At 37.9% G+C, this 17504-nt stretch overlaps 1 long non-coding RNA gene across 1 annotated transcript; it reads right to left on the bottom strand.

Moving 5' to 3' along the window:
• Positions 1-2148: 2148 nt before the first annotated feature.
• Positions 2149-17377, bottom strand: LOC135579534 (uncharacterized). The gene is made up of 3 exons (XR_010472768.1): positions 6744-17377; positions 5916-5980; positions 2149-4852 (listed from the first exon to the last, which is right to left on the bottom strand). It is a non-coding gene; the product is annotated as an uncharacterized LOC135579534 (long non-coding RNA).
• Positions 17378-17504: the final 127 nt, after the last annotated feature.

Below are 17504 nucleotides of genomic sequence, written 5' to 3'. Positions count from 1 at the left end.
CTGTGTTGGCATTTTGATTGTATCTAGATGATGCACTGGTGCACATGAAAGCCCTTGAACAGGAAAAGATCTGTTCAAAAATGCCCTGTGAGAGCTTTAGTATTGCTGCACAGAGGGGTAAAAAATAGAAGCCTTCTTTCAGAAAAAGTAATTTTTGTCAGAAAGAAGAAGAAATTGCACATGCGGGATGACAACTTCGTGGAAGAAAATAAATCTGACATCCCCACAGATTTTTCTGTTGTTGCTATGTGGGCTGGGGTTTGTGGGGAAAATAAGACCCCCTCATGCATTTCAGTAGCAAGTAACATGGCTGAGAAAAGCTATTGCCTGGGTCTGTGTTGGGTCAGAGAACAGCTGAACCAAGCATTGAAAAGGGTTTTGTGAGTACTCTATGATAGCAAGGAACGTCTATTAGTGTGCTCCAAAGGAAAACCAAATGCTATTTTGAGCGGCGTGTGAAAGGAATACTGTGCAAGAGAAACTGCTGCTTCTTGGATTTATTCAAAGAAACAGCTTTGCAAATAATTGCCTTAAATAAAGACTCTTGGTTTTTAAAACAGGAAAGAACCCCCTAAGTTTCTGCTCATGTGAGCCACCAGAGAGCTCTGGCTCACTGCTCTCATGCAGATAAACAAGGGAGAATTGCTTCATTTTATACGAAGTATAATAGATGGTGCTGTATGTTTGAGAAGGATAAACACTTCCCGTTTTACTGTGGCTTCTCTCCAGGTGCGGTGTACTGTGGGAAGGTAATAGCAGCTCTGCCAGGCCCCTCTGACATGTCTGACATGCAATTGCTTTAGCATTTCTGCTGCTTGGGGAAAGTGCATTTTCACCTTTTGCTAAAGGAGAGCTCTTTGCTTTCCCAGAGGACTTTGAAAGACTCAATCCATTTCAGCACAGAATGCAAAGGAAATACTCCCCTTGACTTCAATGAGAGTTGGGTCCAAGCTCAAACAACGAGTGATGAATGAGCTGAATTAGCCACAAGTGTTCTCTGCTGTTGTGATTGCCATCTTTTATGTAGAGCTGAAAAGGGATTGGGTTTTTGTCTTCCTTTCACTGCTTTCTCTATGCCTGTTTAAGAAAGCTCAAGAACAAGACATGTTTCACCCCAAATCTTAGCTCTTTGTTTCTTTGCCAATCACTGAAACAGAGTAGCCTCTGCCTCCTTTTCTTCTGAATTGTAGGCCTCTGTGCTGCAGATCATTACCTGTTCATAGTGCACTTGCTGTACACATGCAATGTACCCTGCATGCATATATTCTGGCTGATAAAGAGCATTAAACAGATTTCCAGGCACATGTCCCATTTCTGTTTTTCAGTAAATCCAACCACATTGTTTATTGTACCAGCTTTTTTATACCAGCCAGTAGAATGTTTTATTGTATTGTTCTGAGGGCAAAGGAATTGTCTAGTCACTGCTCATTCTTATATCTCTGATACGAAAAGGAAAAAAAAATCAAAGGAATGATCAGGATATTTAGAAATACGACAAAAATAGTTAAATATTTTTTAAAAGTCTTTAATAATCCATACACAATAGAAAGCATATTAGTTCAACTACATATTTTCTGACTAAATGTCATTGGTCACAAGGAACATGGAAAGAACAATTACTGGCAACTAAGCTTTAGACATCTGTAAGGTGTATTTTAGCTTTATAAAACTGACACTGCTGAGTGTAGCATATCAGTATTTGGCTAGGTGGAATGAGTTGCCCAACTAACCATGGTCAGCAAGAAAATATTAGATCATTTCTATAGGCGTGTCACATTTGATATTGTCTCCTTCCTTGGGAAGATGAGGGTATTCTTTTTTTTCCAGGAAACTAACAGGTTCCTCCATAAACTTGTAAAAAGAAACTTCGTGGCCAGAGGAAACTGTCTTCTGAAATTCTGCTTTTTATGTTCTTGAAAATGAGACTGGAAGGAGTCCAGCGGAAGATTACAAAGACAATTAGGGAGCTGGAGCATCACATCTTTCTTATGAGGAAAGGGTGAGAGAGCTAGGTCTGTTCAGCCTGGAAAACACTGAAAGGGGTTCTTATCAATGTAACTCAAGGGTGTATGGCAAGAGGATGAGGCCAGACTCTTTTCAATGGTGCCCAACAAGAGGATAAGGAGCAACAAACTGAAACACAGGAGATTCCATCTGAAATATGAAGAGAAAGTTCCCTGAGGGTGACAGAGCACTGGAATAGGCTGCCCAGAGAGGTCATGGAGGCTCTTTCTCTGGATAACTTCAAAACCCACCTGGACACAATCTGGGTGAACCTACTTTAGCAGGGGGATTAGACTAGGTGATCTCCAGAGGTCCCTTCTGATCCCAAGCATTCTGTGATTCTCTGTTTCTGTGATTCTGTAATAAGCATTTGTGAATGGTAGATTTAACAACCCTGGAAACTTGTTGCAGAGATACATGTAGAGCAAAAACAATAAAGTTTCCTTACCTGGCAGTGGTGGTTTTCCTCCTCGTTGTTTCGGAGGGTATTATTCCACAGAAGAAGAAAGTGCTGGACATTGATTATTCTGTCTAAGATAGCCAACCAACACCTGACAGATTTCTTGCCATTGCAGTTCATTTTTACTGTAATTACTTTTCAATTAAGCCACCAAGCATGGACCAATTCTATATTGGTCTATGTATTTGGCTGCTTCTAGAAAAATTTGTCACAGGGCTTTTTAATTAAAATTCTCAATGTTCTCAAAAACAGTTTTTTAAATAAACCACTATAGGCTCTTGTCTTTCGTCTTTTATTCAAGAAAAAAAATTTGTAGGTGACTTGAAAAAAAGAGAAGAAACTGGCATTTTTTCCACACAGTTCTAAGTCTCCATGTACAATGGGTGCTTTCCAGTCTCCTTTCTGGTGGGAACTGGTTCTATCTCAATTTCCAGAGGATAATCTAATTTTGCTTCCTAAACTGAATATTGCACCAACTTCTGAATGGAGATGGAGAACATGGACTAGATTGTCTCTCTGATCTGTGGTTTTAAATCTTGATCAAGGTCCCCCTGTAGCTCAGGTGGTCATTTGGACAATGCATTCAACATGTGTATTTCTCTGAAATTATTCTGCTTTTGAAAAGCAACTTGGGAGATCAAGTTTCTCTAAGGATAACAAGTGTTAGTGCAAAACCTGTCACTAGTCTAAAGCTGGCCAGACTGGGATTGTTACTTTGCTTATGTGGGCCTTTCTGCATATCAAGAATTACAACTTTTGACAATTGGGTTAGTATTTTTGTAAAGTTATGTCCTTTGGGAAAATAAAATAGACAGCAGACATTCATATAACAAATCCTGGGTTGTGTAACAGCCAGCAAAGAGTGAAATGTTCAAATTGCCACCTGTCTAAGTAAGCTGGATGGGGGCTATGTGGGTGTGTGAGTGGGTGTATGTGTGTTCAGATATTTTACTGCCTTTTGATAGTGCGCTGAGTTGCATGTGTTGGTGCTCCAGGGTGCCCATTTTATAAATTACTGGCACTATTACTTTGGAAAATGTAGCTGATGTTGTTTTACGGTTAATTTTATTATATGAGATCATTTTCCTCTGTTCTTCGAGATAGATTCCCAGACACTTGGCAATCTTCTGAGTTTCTAAATTGGAGCTGTCTCCTTCTCCATTGCTTTAATTGTTCATTGGGAATCAATGGAGTCTTTTCCCCAATATCCCTTGGCGTTAGGTAAGGACTCATTTAGAGTGTAATTTTATTCTCTGTGTCAATAAGTCTTTCATCTTTTTTTCCAAATCTCACCAGAAATTTCATTACTGTCTTATGTCAGTGTAACTATGAATTGCCACAGTGACTCAGTTGCCACCTGCATAAGCAAAGTGATTAGATACTCTTCCCAGCTGCAAGATTACTCCAAGCCAACACAAAGCAAGTTATATGAATAAGAGGTACTGCCCTTTTTTCATGTTGGGGTCCTGTCAAATCACTATTAGCTCACTATAAAATCAATTTAATTATCTGTGAGATGTGTTAGAGGCAAGCTCTGTGAGCATGAATCAAGTGTACTTAGGGACCTGTTTCAATATTTTTTTCATTTTGAAATACTAAATCATCAAATTTGTGAGCTTGTGCCCTTTCAGCTTTGGGCTATCTTTCCTTCCATTTTCTATATTCTTCCTTTGCTCCTAAATTTTCTCAGAGATCTGATATGAAGAGTTGGGGTTTGGGAGAGTGTGATTTTTTTTCTGTACTCCCACTTTACAAATCATCAGCAAAACTTGAGGTATTCAGTAGATTGAGAGACACCTTTATTTGATTCTGTTCTCTGCACATTTAAAAAAAGAAGAAAAAAAGAAAAAAAAAAAAGTTGAATGAAGTTCAAAGCAATCAAAATGAGGAAAAAAGGGGTAGTTTAGGAAAAATACCTTGAAAGTCATTTAGCTGATTGTGCTCAGTAATGTATAATGTAAATGAAAAAGAAAGGGGAACAGAGAAAATCCCAAAGAACACAACCAAAAAAGAATACCATTTTTGTGATTAATTTCAGGAATGCCCCCCCGCCCCCCAAACCTACTCAGTATATAAAAACTAAAAGAAAATTCACCATTTACACATTGATTTCTCCTCTCTGTCCGTTTTTCACTATTCTTCTCAGACATGCATTTTTATTTGCATTGTACTGATAGTACAACCATGTAATTTCAGTAAGAACAGACATCATTATATGAAAGTATAAAGCAGTTTCAGAAACTTGTTAGCGGTAGTAGAAACTCAAAGTCCAAAATGATGAGATGCTCTTTTTCTGTGGTGTGTGGGCAAGGGTGAACCAATTCCCAAAAAGCCACCCAGCAGATTAATCCCTCCATACCCTGATTCACTGCTTCTTTCCAAAAAAACCTGTGGTAGACAAAACATTTATTTTCAACCAAACAACAATAAAAATAATGTAAAATGAAATGACTGATGATCAGTTTCTAACATGAAAAGCATCCTTTTTAATGCCAATTGATTAATTCATACTGTTGGATTTATTAGCTCTATTTCCTGTTTGAAAATAAATTGTTTCTTAAATACGTTCTTGCCATTTTCGAACTTCTAAAAATATTGATCCATCAGCAATATTTGAGGAAGAGTATTTGTGACCAGGAAAAAACACAGCAAAGAGGGCTATGAAGATGATGCATAGCTTGTAGCCCGGCCACAGACCTCCTGGAACAGGACAAGAAGGGTGCTACCACAGACACAGAAATACCAGAATCAGCAGATGTTCAAGAGGATAAGAGAGAGAAAGTGTTCATATGTTTCTATACAACTAAGTGAAAATATTTATATGGATAGTCTAAGCTATTGCTGTTAAACTCATGTCCTAAACCAGGCTACACGTCTCCATCCAGCTTCTCTCTCAGAAATGTGGGAACATGGCTTGGAAAAGGATAGCAGTATAACTTGAAGATACACCATGTGTCACTGGAACAGTCATGTTAATACTTGTAACATGTTTGCGGATCCCCAGGAAGGGCTGAAGATTAAGCTTAAATATTTGGATGTTGATGACCTAGATGACTAAACTTAGAAAAATATTAGAATTAATTAGATACTGTATACATCCCCTCATAGTAGCTGATGTGTTGTCTCCTGCTGGGGTGTTGCCCTTTGGAAGTTAATCTATTACTGAAGCAGAGTGTATTCAAAGAGACATTTGCACTGAAGAGACCTCTGAATTAGAACAATTTACACCAATGTGTAACATTACATAATGATAATGAACCAGATTGGAGTCCTAACTGCTCAGTTTTTCATAAGAGTCATGCAGTTGGTGACTGATTTTGTGGAGCGGTTCACATGAGTAATAGCTCAGCAGTGACTAAGGGATCCACAATCTGTCTTTCTGTTATTCTTTAACTAATTATAACCCTTATTACTGAAATACAGATTTGCAGAAGAACATGAGCACACTCACCTAAAAGTTGCACAGGGACCACTCAAAGCGATAAGATATGGTTTCTGTCCAAGAAAATTTACAATCTAGAAAGCAGTTGTGTGATAAAAAGAGAACATTAAAGATAAATAAATAAATAAATGAGAGAAATTAAATAGGTTTACTCATAATCAAACAGAGATATTGTTAGGTTTAGGAAGGAGGCATGAAGCACATCTCTCTGGGTCTTATAATTGATAGCTATGTGCTTAATAAAGTAACTTAGAATATACTTAGATAACTTACTGAGTGCACCACACCTTATGATTACTGATATTTGATAAAAATGGCAAGAGTGCCATTGTCCTGATCAATGTCATCTTTTCTTTCTATAAACTGTCCAAAAAAAAAAAACCAAACACATATACATACATATATATATATATATATATATTTATATAGGACTTGGCCCTCCATGGATGAAAGGAAATAAATTTGGTCCAAGCAAATTTTACAAAAATACTTTAAAGAAGCTTCAGAACTTTCTTCATGGGTAAATACATTCACTTATGTATTTATTTTTGTCTTGATGCTTTTTTTGCATTTGCTGTTAACACAGAAATTGGTGGCAAATTTCAAGAAGCTGTGATAATTATTCTCTTTAGTAAGAATTTAGTAAGAAGTCATTCTCTTTAGTAAGAAGCTTTGCTGGCATTCAGCTGTTTGGACTGGTAAGTCTACATGATATTTCAATGATTCTGGATAGTTTAAATGCCTTGGAAATATTTCAGCTAAAACTAATTGTAAGGCTAAGAAAAATCATGTTTGGCCCCCATGGAGAAGAAAAAAAAGTTCTTATCTGCAAGCTACCTGAAACTTGGTATGGTGGTTGTTTTATCCTTATTCTTCTGAAATTCCATTCAAATTGGGTTTTCTTATAAGACTTTGAAAAACTGCAGTCCAGATGTAATCTGTAAATGATTTGAGCTGGAGTTTATGGAGCAAAGGTTGGGACTGAGAGGAGAGGACCGTGAAATGAGGAACAACAGCTAAGACACAATCCTGCAAAACAGACAGTTTGGAGATGAGAGGGGAGAAGAGGAAATTGGCAGGGAGCATTGAGGCTTCTAAGAGAGCATGCTTCAATCAAATACATGGAAATGAACTGAAAACCATAATTTCTTTGCTGTCACAAATATCTGTGAAAAAAGCTAGTAAAGTGTCCATTCCTCTCTAGTGCTGATTCAGACTGAGAATAACAAGCTTAGATTGCTACCCATTATTCCATTAGCCAAAATGACTGCAATTTCCTTAGTGGAGCCAAAGGTTCGAACCCTTCTGCTGAACCACGCTGGTGTGAGTACAGAAGGTGGCATCTGGGGCTCTGTTTTTTAAAAGCCAGGGAGTGACACTGAAAAGATGAACTTGGAATGAGTTTACTGAAGATAGAAAAGGTGCATATATTCTTGTTAGGAATTCCACTATGAAGGGCGGATATCAAGAAGATGTACCAGAGTCCTCTCAGTGGTGCCCAGCGATAGGATGAGGGACAACGGGCACAGACTGAAGCATAGAAGGTTCTATCTGAATATGAGGAAAAACTCCTTTACTTTGAGGGTGACAGAGCACTGGAACAGGCTGCCCAGAGAGGTTGTGGAGTCTCCTTCTCTGGAGACATTCAAGACCCCCCTGGACACATTCCTGCACAATCTGCTCTACGTGAACCTATTTTAGCAGGTCGGTTGGAATAGATGATCTCCAGATGTCACTTCCAACCCCAACCATTCTGTGACTGTGATTCTGTAAAGCTCCCTGAGCATCTTCAATTTGGCACCTTCGCTGCCTACATGAAACTCCAGAGACAGTGGCATAGTCTGTATTCAGTGAGCAGAGCAGAAAATGCTCAGTTCGGGAGCAACTGCTCACTATTTTATTTATTTCTGTGCTGTTCAGTAGAGGAACAGATTTTTTTCTCAGAGCCAGGTGTCTCTGCCCACTGATCCACATATTCCTGCCCCAGGACGGGCAGAACAGCTGGGTGGAGAAATGATACTTGCCCTGTTCAGTGAGCAGCTTGTACTCATTTACCGCACGGTGTTTAAGTCTTTGGCAGCACAGTTGCTTTCTCATGGATTTATTTTATTCTTTCTTTTTCAAATCATGCACATGGTAGTACCTGAGTACATCACAAGCCTTAATTATTTATGTTTACTGACTGCGAAATCAAGAACGGCCATTTATTTGTGTATGACTGCAACCTGGATTTCCAGACAAGAAGCCCATTGATATGCTGAACACACAGTTTCTATTGATTCCAGAAGCAGTGAGGACTAGCCAGCTTTCCTATAAATATATGTCTTAAATAACCATAAACAAACACACACAACTAGTGCCCACTTTTGACACTCTCAATGTAAATGGCATAGAACTGTAGAATTATAGATTAGTTTGGGTTGCAAGGGACATCCAAAGGTCATCTAGTCCAACCCTCCTGCAATGAACAGGGACGTGTTCACCCAGATGAGGTTGCTCAGAGTCCCATCCAGTCTGGCCTTGAATGTTGCAAGATCTAAAAATGATAAAATAGCAAATCACAACTTTTGAACAGTTTTCATATATGATGATAAAATCTGACTTATCTTTTCTTAATGAGATGTTGGAAGTATGTTATAGCAGCTGTTACCACATAATTAATATTATTTTTAATATCTCAAACCAGAAAGCTCCTAATTGAACCGAGAAATCTCAATGAGCTGTATCTGGCAATTCTAGATTGAATTTCTATAATATACGTAACAAATAAGATGGTTTAGGGATTGTCTTAAATAAGCATATTATTGTGCTTTAACATTAATTACTAATACTGTAATTGGTTTTGGTTCAAATGCTGGGGCACTGCAATTGCTTCCAATTTTAGTTCTATTTCCTTGTCAATGGCTGAGGGTAAAACAGCACATTACATAAAATTACTGATCACATTATTTCTATATTAATGTTCAGCTCTCCTAAAAATGAAACTAATGTGAAGATTCTGCAAAATACACCATAAACTAAAATTGCAAAACGCTACAGCTTATTTAATCTTCCATGTTGAAAGGCAGACTGAGTATCTAAATAGTTCACTGAAGTTGTATTTGTTTAGAGAAAAACTTTAACCTTGATAAATTATTGAAGAAATTTTGTTAACCTTTGACACGAATGGGGCAGCCATCATGCTTTAAGTTACATTGGAAGACTTGCAGAAGTTGGAAGTATTTTTACACACTTTCTGCAAGTTATCCTTAAATAGGCTTTTCTGTATTTAGGGAACACCTATATTTCTTTGACACATTGCCCCAGAATTGTGAAAGATTTACTGTTCTGAATAGTTCACTGGACATAGTCATCCATTTACTTTATTCTGCAGGGATTCCAGGGTTGGAGTGTAGCTGAAAAACATGGTTCCTGTACACCTATATTCAAACTTAAATAGGTTAGCAGTTATGTTTTGAATAATTGATTGGAAGACAGATTTTCCCTGCACAAACAAGGTGTTGGAAAACACACATCACTGATTCACTATTTAGACACATTATTCAGTTCTCCAAAATAGTTTAAAAAACTATTCCTGTACTAAGCAGTATGGCTGTTCTTATCAGCTTTTGCAGTCAGCCAGCCCAGATACTGATATGCACAGCCAACGTCTTTGAATTCCCATGTGGAACTTTTTAGTACCACACACTTTGGGCAGAGATAGGTTACTTTTTGTGTCTAAGTCTCTTGTCCTCTCTTGAGTTTTCCACTAAACATTCCACAATTTGGTGTTTTGTTTTGTTTTGTTTTGTTTTGTTTTTTCCAGATGAAAGATAGCATCTAAAGAATGTGTGCAACATATTGATTTAATATCAAAATATGATTACATTTGTTCTTCCACCCAGCAAAAATAAATTCTGTAAATAAAACCTTCAGTCCTAAAGTATTAGCGTCTCACTGAAATTCAGAGCTAGATATTCATCTGGGATAAAAACTGCACTGCATTAATTTTCAGTACATGGAGATCAGGCACACAGGGTTTTTTAGACTTAATTAATCATCTGGCTGTGGAGTTTTAATCTATATTTCAAGATGATGCAAACCAAAAAAGCTCATGGTAAAAATGTAAATGTAGCAGCAGACCCTTAAGCACTGCATAATCATGAATCAGGCTAACTTGCACAGAATCTGTAATTCATATTGTAGGTGATCATCATTCACTATGTATTTTCTTTTTTTAAAAAAAAAAGACTTACTGTATATTTCAGGGTTTGTCAGCACTTATATAAATGTCATTTGTGAGGACTTGCTAATTATTTCCAGAGGCATCAGACCAAAAAAGATAGTAGGAGAACTTAAAAGAACTCATGTGGGTGTTGTTTATCTGGTCCCTAACTGCTAGTGGAAGCATCACATGTTTAAGGTTGAGATGCATCTGTTTATGCATCCTCTGTGTGCAGTTTTCACAGATGATAAAATCACCTTCTCATTTACAGTTGTATAAGCTGAGAGTAACTTCAGTAAGGGCCATGTAATGACACTTCTGTGGAATTAATCTTTATATAGTGTCAGGGTTTAACTGAGTGGTGACAACAAACTGTGGCAGATGTTCTCTGTTAATCTTCCCTCCGCCCTCTCTTCAGATAGGAAAAAGTGGATAAAAAAAAAGGATAAGGAAGAGAGGCTTTGCAAGTTGGAAAGGGTTTAAAGGCTTTACTAATGCTACTAATAAATAGAGAAAATATACAAAATAAACAAAACCAATCTTGATTTTCCGGGGGTAGCAGCGTTGCCCAGTATGGAGTTGGCATAACTCTAGCAGGTAAGGCACCCAGAAGCCCTGGGCAGGACTTCACAACAAACCGGAACTGGATTCAGGGATGCAGGGTCTCAGGCCTTGGATTTGCAGGGATGACAGGCAGGGTGTTCTTCAGATGCCAGCCATGATCAAAGAGCATGAGACCCTCGTGATCTCCCTCTTTTATAGGGTGTATGATGTGTATGGGATGGAATACTCAGTTGGTCAGTTTTAGTCACCTATTCTGTCCCCCCGCTCCTTGCAAACATGGCCCCCTCACAATGGAACATGTGAAATTTTATCAGAATTCTTGGCTATCATAGCAATAAATCTAAACGTGAGCTTCTTCAGCGTTCAGTTGGTCATCTTACCAGGTCTGGAGCGCAGTGTCTGAAAAACATGTAGTTTAATTCAGAAAAGTGCAGTTACGTAGAAGGTACTTAGAAGAACTTAGCTGAAAGAAAAAAAATCACTAAAAGAAAACCGGTCTTGTTTTTAACAAAACCAGGACATATAGTCAAGCAAATTGTTCTTTATGCTATCTTTCCTGCTTAAGCAAAGTATTTTCCAGTTTGTACAAAAAACCTCATGTACAAACCTAGTGTTAGATGAGGAAAAGAAAATGCAGGAACAACGTTTTGAGTAAAGTCTGAACTTCTGTTTTAACAGAAAGCCCAAGCAAACCATAAAGTCTGAATTCTCCACATATTTTGGAGGGTATTCCAAATCTGGGTTTAAGTATTCCTTCTTTAGCCTAATTCAAGTGATTTCAGGAGCATCATGCTATAGTAAAGCTAATGTCAGTCATCTGTATTAGAAGTCTCTACACTGGCTTTGCATTTGTTTGTGGGTATGTGCAACACAAGGAAATTAGTTTTGTACTTACTGTAACTATATATCCATAATAGTCCTTAAGCAATTGCAGATTTTCACTACTACAAGCACTTACTACAGCCCCATTGAAAGTAATTACAAGGTAAGAAATTGCAGATTGGCCCATTCTGTTTAAAGAATGTACATTGGAAAAACATCTGTGATTGATTTAAGTTTGAATCTGGGGCAAAAGACCTTTAAAAACAGAAAAAAGTTCCCAGGGTGTGGAAATTATAATAGTAATAGGCCTAACAGAAACAAAGGATATTCTCTCAAGAGCAATTTGGAAATAGGTATTCTACCTGGCCATGGTAATTAAGGTAAATAATGACACATCTGTTCAAAATAATTTCAAAATGCTTTACCCACACCAGGAAGAATTGATCACTGCTATTTTCACAGATGCACAAGGGTCCTGAACCAAAGCTCATATTGTTCTATGGATCTGACCCATAATTATTTTCTGTATTTTTGTTTTTCTTCTGTTTATTACCTAAGTACTTTTATATATTAGGCTTAGCTAAATACTGTGGTATAATGACAGTTGATGGTTTTCGGACTGACAGAGGATCTGTGAGCAGGGAGAGGAGAAGAAGGTGGCACTGGCATACTTTGTTAGCTGGTGACGCTGGGGGAACAAGTCTGCTGGGATGCATAAGTGAGGACAGAAAGGGCCACCTTACACCTGCTCTTTCAAAGAGACATCTCCAAGCACTGGAGGAGGCCAACACAGGCAGATGGATAAGTAAAGTAGGGTGTGTTTTTTCCATCTGTCCTTACTTGTGTGTAGTTCTCCTTTTACAGAAAGTGCCCAAATCTGTTTTATAAACATTATGTATATTTTTTGGTGTAATTTCAATTAGAGTAATATGTTAGGGGGAATTCAGCTTCACAGGCAAAAGGTCTACCTACTACCTAAGCACAATTTCAGCCAAATTTTAGCACTACTTCAATTTTTTTTTTTTTTTTTATTTTTTTTAATTCCCTGACTTCTTACTAGTTCTGTACTTAGTGTGGAGAGAAAAAGAGAGTAAAGTGTATGTATATATGTTTGTATTTTTATGTACATACATATGTATTTCAGATAGCTAATTGCAGAAGTGAATTCATTGCAAGTAGAAAAAATAGATGATACTCCTCAAGAACTGCAGAATCATAATTAAAAAATAAACTGACAATTTGAAAGAGAAGCTCTCTCCCACGGATTATTTCAATTGCAGCACAATCACACAATCATGCTTTCTGAAAGATTTTTTTCCTTTTTTTTTTTTTTTTTAACAGTGGGTTGTGGGAGGGGTGATGGTCAATGAGCCCCAGCTGTCAGTATTTAGTCAACAGCTGTAATGGATCCCTAGCAATTCACCCAGTAAAAGTTATCTTAGGCAGTTTCTTAGAAACCTCCTCCCTTCCTGATATTCTCACTCACAGGGAGATAAATAGCTTTGTGTGGTGTCTCCCACAATTATTGGCCACTTTTAATGGTAAGATGTAGTTTTCAGTTCCTTATGATTTGTTTGGTATTACTCATTTGGGCTATAAGTTTAGCAAGTAAGAGGAACCCAAACAAGTGGAGATGGTGTTTAATGGGAAGAGCTGACTGTGGCAGACAAGTGTAACTACGTCCTAAGGTGCACCGGCGCTCGAGGTATAAAGGCAGAAAGAGGCTAAATCAGCTGCTGGGGTAATGTTAGAGCTGATGAGGCAAAAAGATAAGCCTAAGAATGGAGTCAAAGAAAATAAATCAGCAAAGGATTTGGGTTGTCCACAGAAAAAGAAGTCCATCTTGGTGGAACCTGCAGCTGTTTTTAGCCTCTCACTACCAATGCTTGCAAGGGAATCCAAGGTTTACATGGTCTGTCCTGAAGGAAGATATCTTCTATTAGCAAAGCGTGGTCTTTATCTCTACCTGGTAGAGCAGGACAGCAGCTATCAGTTGTTACTGTTGGCCAACCACATGTGATGAATTACGGAAATACTTTAAACTTTTGCCAAGTGTAAAATACTTTCTAATTGTCAGTACAGAGGCTTATAGTAAAAAGAAAAAAGTGTAAAAGGCAGCCCCTACTGGCTAGCGCACGGCAGGGAATTTGCTGCTTGTTACCTGAGTACAAGTAAGTATCTATTCCAGCCTAGGAAGGGCAACCTGGCTGCCACTCAGAGAAAGGTGTCCAGCTGCTAAATGAAGATTTTCTGAATCCTAAAGTGGTGGCCAAAAGCTTGCATGTATTGAGCTGTGAGATAAGGGCCAGGTGAAAGGCCAGCTGGAGTCACAGCACTAGAAGAGTGACAAGATCCTCCCTGGCAGAAGGAATCGTATTGTGACCAGGAAGCAATTCTACCTATTTTCAGTGTAATCCTGGTTACTGTCAGTCCCTAACTCAGCATTACATGTAGACTGAGTATTTCTATGCTACTGTGTTCTTGTCATGTTTTCTCTGCTTGGTAGATTATGAAGCCTCTTTCTCTTCTGCCAAAAGATTCTATAGTGCACGACCACAAAAGTCAGCAGGATTTCTTGCTGTGCTGAGGATTTTCTGGAGCATCAGTAGTACTTTTCCTTTCAAATAAGAACTTGTATCTTTAATCTGATTGAGACCTCCTTGAGTTTTTGTTTGGTGATGGCAAAATTCGTTAGTATGAGCATATGCCAGCTGTAAGTAGCCTTTACAAAGAAGTGGCTGTTCTGAATGGCCTTTCTGAAACTGAGTTTTCTTGTTTAGTCTTTCCATATAGAGAGAAGCAAGGAGGCTTCCCATCCCACTCCAACTTCCCTCCAACCTGTAGTCTGCCAGCAGACTTGCCTGATTGTTTTGGCTCTGTATTTTAAGTAGAGTGTACACCTGAAAGAAAGTAGGTGAGATGTGGGGTCATGGGCTAGTATCCGGTAAGGAGGTGCTGCTTTGCAGAATAAATGTTGGCTGACAACAGGTCTTTGAGATTCAGGGGATGTCCCCCAGCTGGTTATGCAAGTTGTCTGTGTTCTAAAGGCTCTGGGAGTTTCCCATAACATTTGGGGTGGGGAAATCTCACAAGTCAGAGTGTGCTTTGAGGAGCACCCATATAATCCATGGTGTGTGGTCAGGAAAGGTGGCTTCAAGGGCACCAGGAGAGTTGCAGTAATGGGACCATGAAAGCCCCCCTAAAACAGGAGAGTTAAAAACAGTGAGCAAGGCTGCAAAGAGAAAAATAATTCTGTCAAGCACAGTTTGAATTGTGTTGCCTTGGGGTTCATTTATAGCACACTTTGTACAATAATGAAAAGTTAAACCTCAATAGTTAATGCCCCTCCTATTCGCTGAATGAGACAGGTGATTGCGAAGTAATTTTTCCATAAATCTATGTCTTAAAGCATGTATTTTAAAAAGCCAAAAATGGATTTTTGAGGTGATCTTCAACAGAGCGTATCCAACTTTTAGGTTTTGAGTGTCTGACTTAAGGTTTTAAATGTTTACATAGTGCTGATTTTAGTGTAATATATTTATACATTTAGTCTTTCAAATTGAGCTGATAATTTTCCTTTCTGTAAAACACAGCTTTCCTGGGAATAGTTGTCCAAAATAACCATTTTCAATAATCACTTTTAAGGGTTTTCTCAGGAGTTGTTCAGTGCTTTGTTGCAGAGTGACTTAGACTCTCAGGATCTGACCGGAATTTTAATATGGTCTTGAATATCAAAGCCCAGAAAAGTACAATACATTCAGATTACTTAGCGATCTTCTTTTATTCCCATAACTGTAGTAATGTTGGGTTTTTTTGTGTGTGTCAATTATAAGAACGGACTCTTGGCTCCTCCATCTGGTTACTAAATACACATAGTGAAGTGGTTTACTAAGGGCTGATCATAAGGCAAAATGTATTGTTGTGTCAGGGCTTTTTGGGGGGGGAATTATTTTTGTTATTATTTTTTTCACCCTCTGTTTGCCTTTATATTTGAGATAGCACTGTGGTACTCTAATGCATTTTATACAACTTTCATAAGAAATGTGTGACAATGTAATTATCTTACTATACATATTCTCTTGCCAATCTGACCTATCATCCGGGAAATACTCAGGTTTTATTCAAAACCTCGTCAACAGGAGATGCACTAATTCTTGCAGACTTAGTAATGAAAGTGGTAGAAAAAGCTGATACTGTTTATTATCTTGTGAAGAAATTCAAAACCATCTTATATAATCATAGAACAAGCCTCCCAAGAGCTCTCTTGAGAGATTAATATGGATGTTATAGTGCCTCAGGATAATAGTATGTATTTTCAGTAACCATCTTTGGAAGACTTCCTGTTAACAAGAAATACTTTTTTTTTTTTTTTTTTTTAATTTCATGTTTAAATAATATGGGAGGTATGAATACAGGGTGGCATAAATAAAAAAATACTTGTATTTATGCCATCAGTATGAAACTGAATATCCACACAGTCCTGAACCCCCCTTAAGAAGGCAAGCCTGTAGTGTCACACCCTCTTTTGCAGCCTGTTGTCCAATCCACTGTCCTCCTTTGTCTTCCTGTGTGATTTTTGTGTTTTTTTTTTCAAATCTCTTGGGTCTTATTACTCAACGTGCAGGTGCAAAAATGCAGGAAACATTGCAGCTGCATATACTTAATCATAACTTACTGTGCCTGACAACTGCTTTGCCAAACTCAAAAGAAAATCAAAACCAACAAAATAAACAAAAATAATGGCTCATAAAAAGTTCCAAAATTTGTGGAAACAATTCAATCAGGCCTTGAAGGACAGGTTATCAGTATTCTGCGCTTACTCATTATATTGTGAATCTAATGTCGACTTAATAATCTTCAGTATATAATTAAAATTTACACATTCAGAGATGGTGGTAAAATCTGTTGCCTGCAAAACTCACCATTTCTACAATTAAAATGATAATTACAGTTAAGTAATCTGGAATGACAGCTTTGCTGTCCTAGAAATAAAATTAGTGAAAATTGTTTGTTCCACTGCTATGCAAGTGCTAATGTAGGACACAATGATCTAGGTTAGAAACTTTATTACAAAGACACATCTGAGGTGTTCTAACAGCTGGCTGACACAATGGATCCCCAAGTTTGTCACTGTGCAGTTGGCTACATCCACTAAGAACTACAGAATGACAAGGATTAAAGAAATTACTCCTTCTGATAAGAATGGAAGTGCCCCTGCTACCTAGGTTGAGAAGCCAAAGTTACGTTAATCAGGATGAGAGTTTTGACAGCACGACACAGTGAAAGCCAGATGTTAGCAAGGAGTGATGCATATACCCAACACTAGAGATTTTGTTCATTTTTATGGAGCCTGGTCTGGGTACTCAACTCATTTCTCACAAAACTGGAGATTAATGTGGATTTAAACAAGAGACACTGTGGAAGATATTGTGAGAGAACACATGCTATAACTTACTGACCTGCTACCTTCTGACTTTAAACAGATTTTGATAAAAGCTGTTATTCAGTTTTAGCTGTAAGAATTTTAAATCTTCAGGTTTGTTTGTTTGTGGTTTTTGTTTTGTTTTGTTTTTAATGAATTATATGGTAGATTATAACTCTCATGTTTTATGATCACATACTTTATTAATAATTTGTGAACTATTAGCTGACAGGCTGTTGTTTCACAAAGTAAATTGTAGTGGATTTATTTATACTCTTTTAATGGTTTTGTTCTTAAATTTGACTTGCTGGGCACATATAGGTCTAACTTAGTTCCATTTTCACTGTGTTTACTAGGCATACAGGGTGAAGTACAAGCCAGAGCATTAAACCAAGGGAGCTCATGTTGAATGTAGTTCATGAAAGAGTCATTGGACTGGAGATAAAGACATTTCCAATGCTCAAGAAAACAAACCTTTCTACACATGTTTTCCATTTTTCATACTTCCAACCCCCCCCCCCCCCCTTAAGGACAGAACATGAGAGGAAGGCCTTGAACTCAAATACTGCACCTGCAATCTCCATGG

The sequence above is a fragment of the Columba livia genome, chromosome 5, assembly GCF_036013475.1.
Source record: "Columba livia isolate bColLiv1 breed racing homer chromosome 5, bColLiv1.pat.W.v2, whole genome shotgun sequence".
Classification (NCBI taxonomy): domain Eukaryota; kingdom Metazoa; phylum Chordata; class Aves; order Columbiformes; family Columbidae; genus Columba; species Columba livia.
The sequence above is the reverse complement of the archived record's forward strand: the minus strand, read 5'-3'. Positions and strand labels throughout refer to the sequence as shown.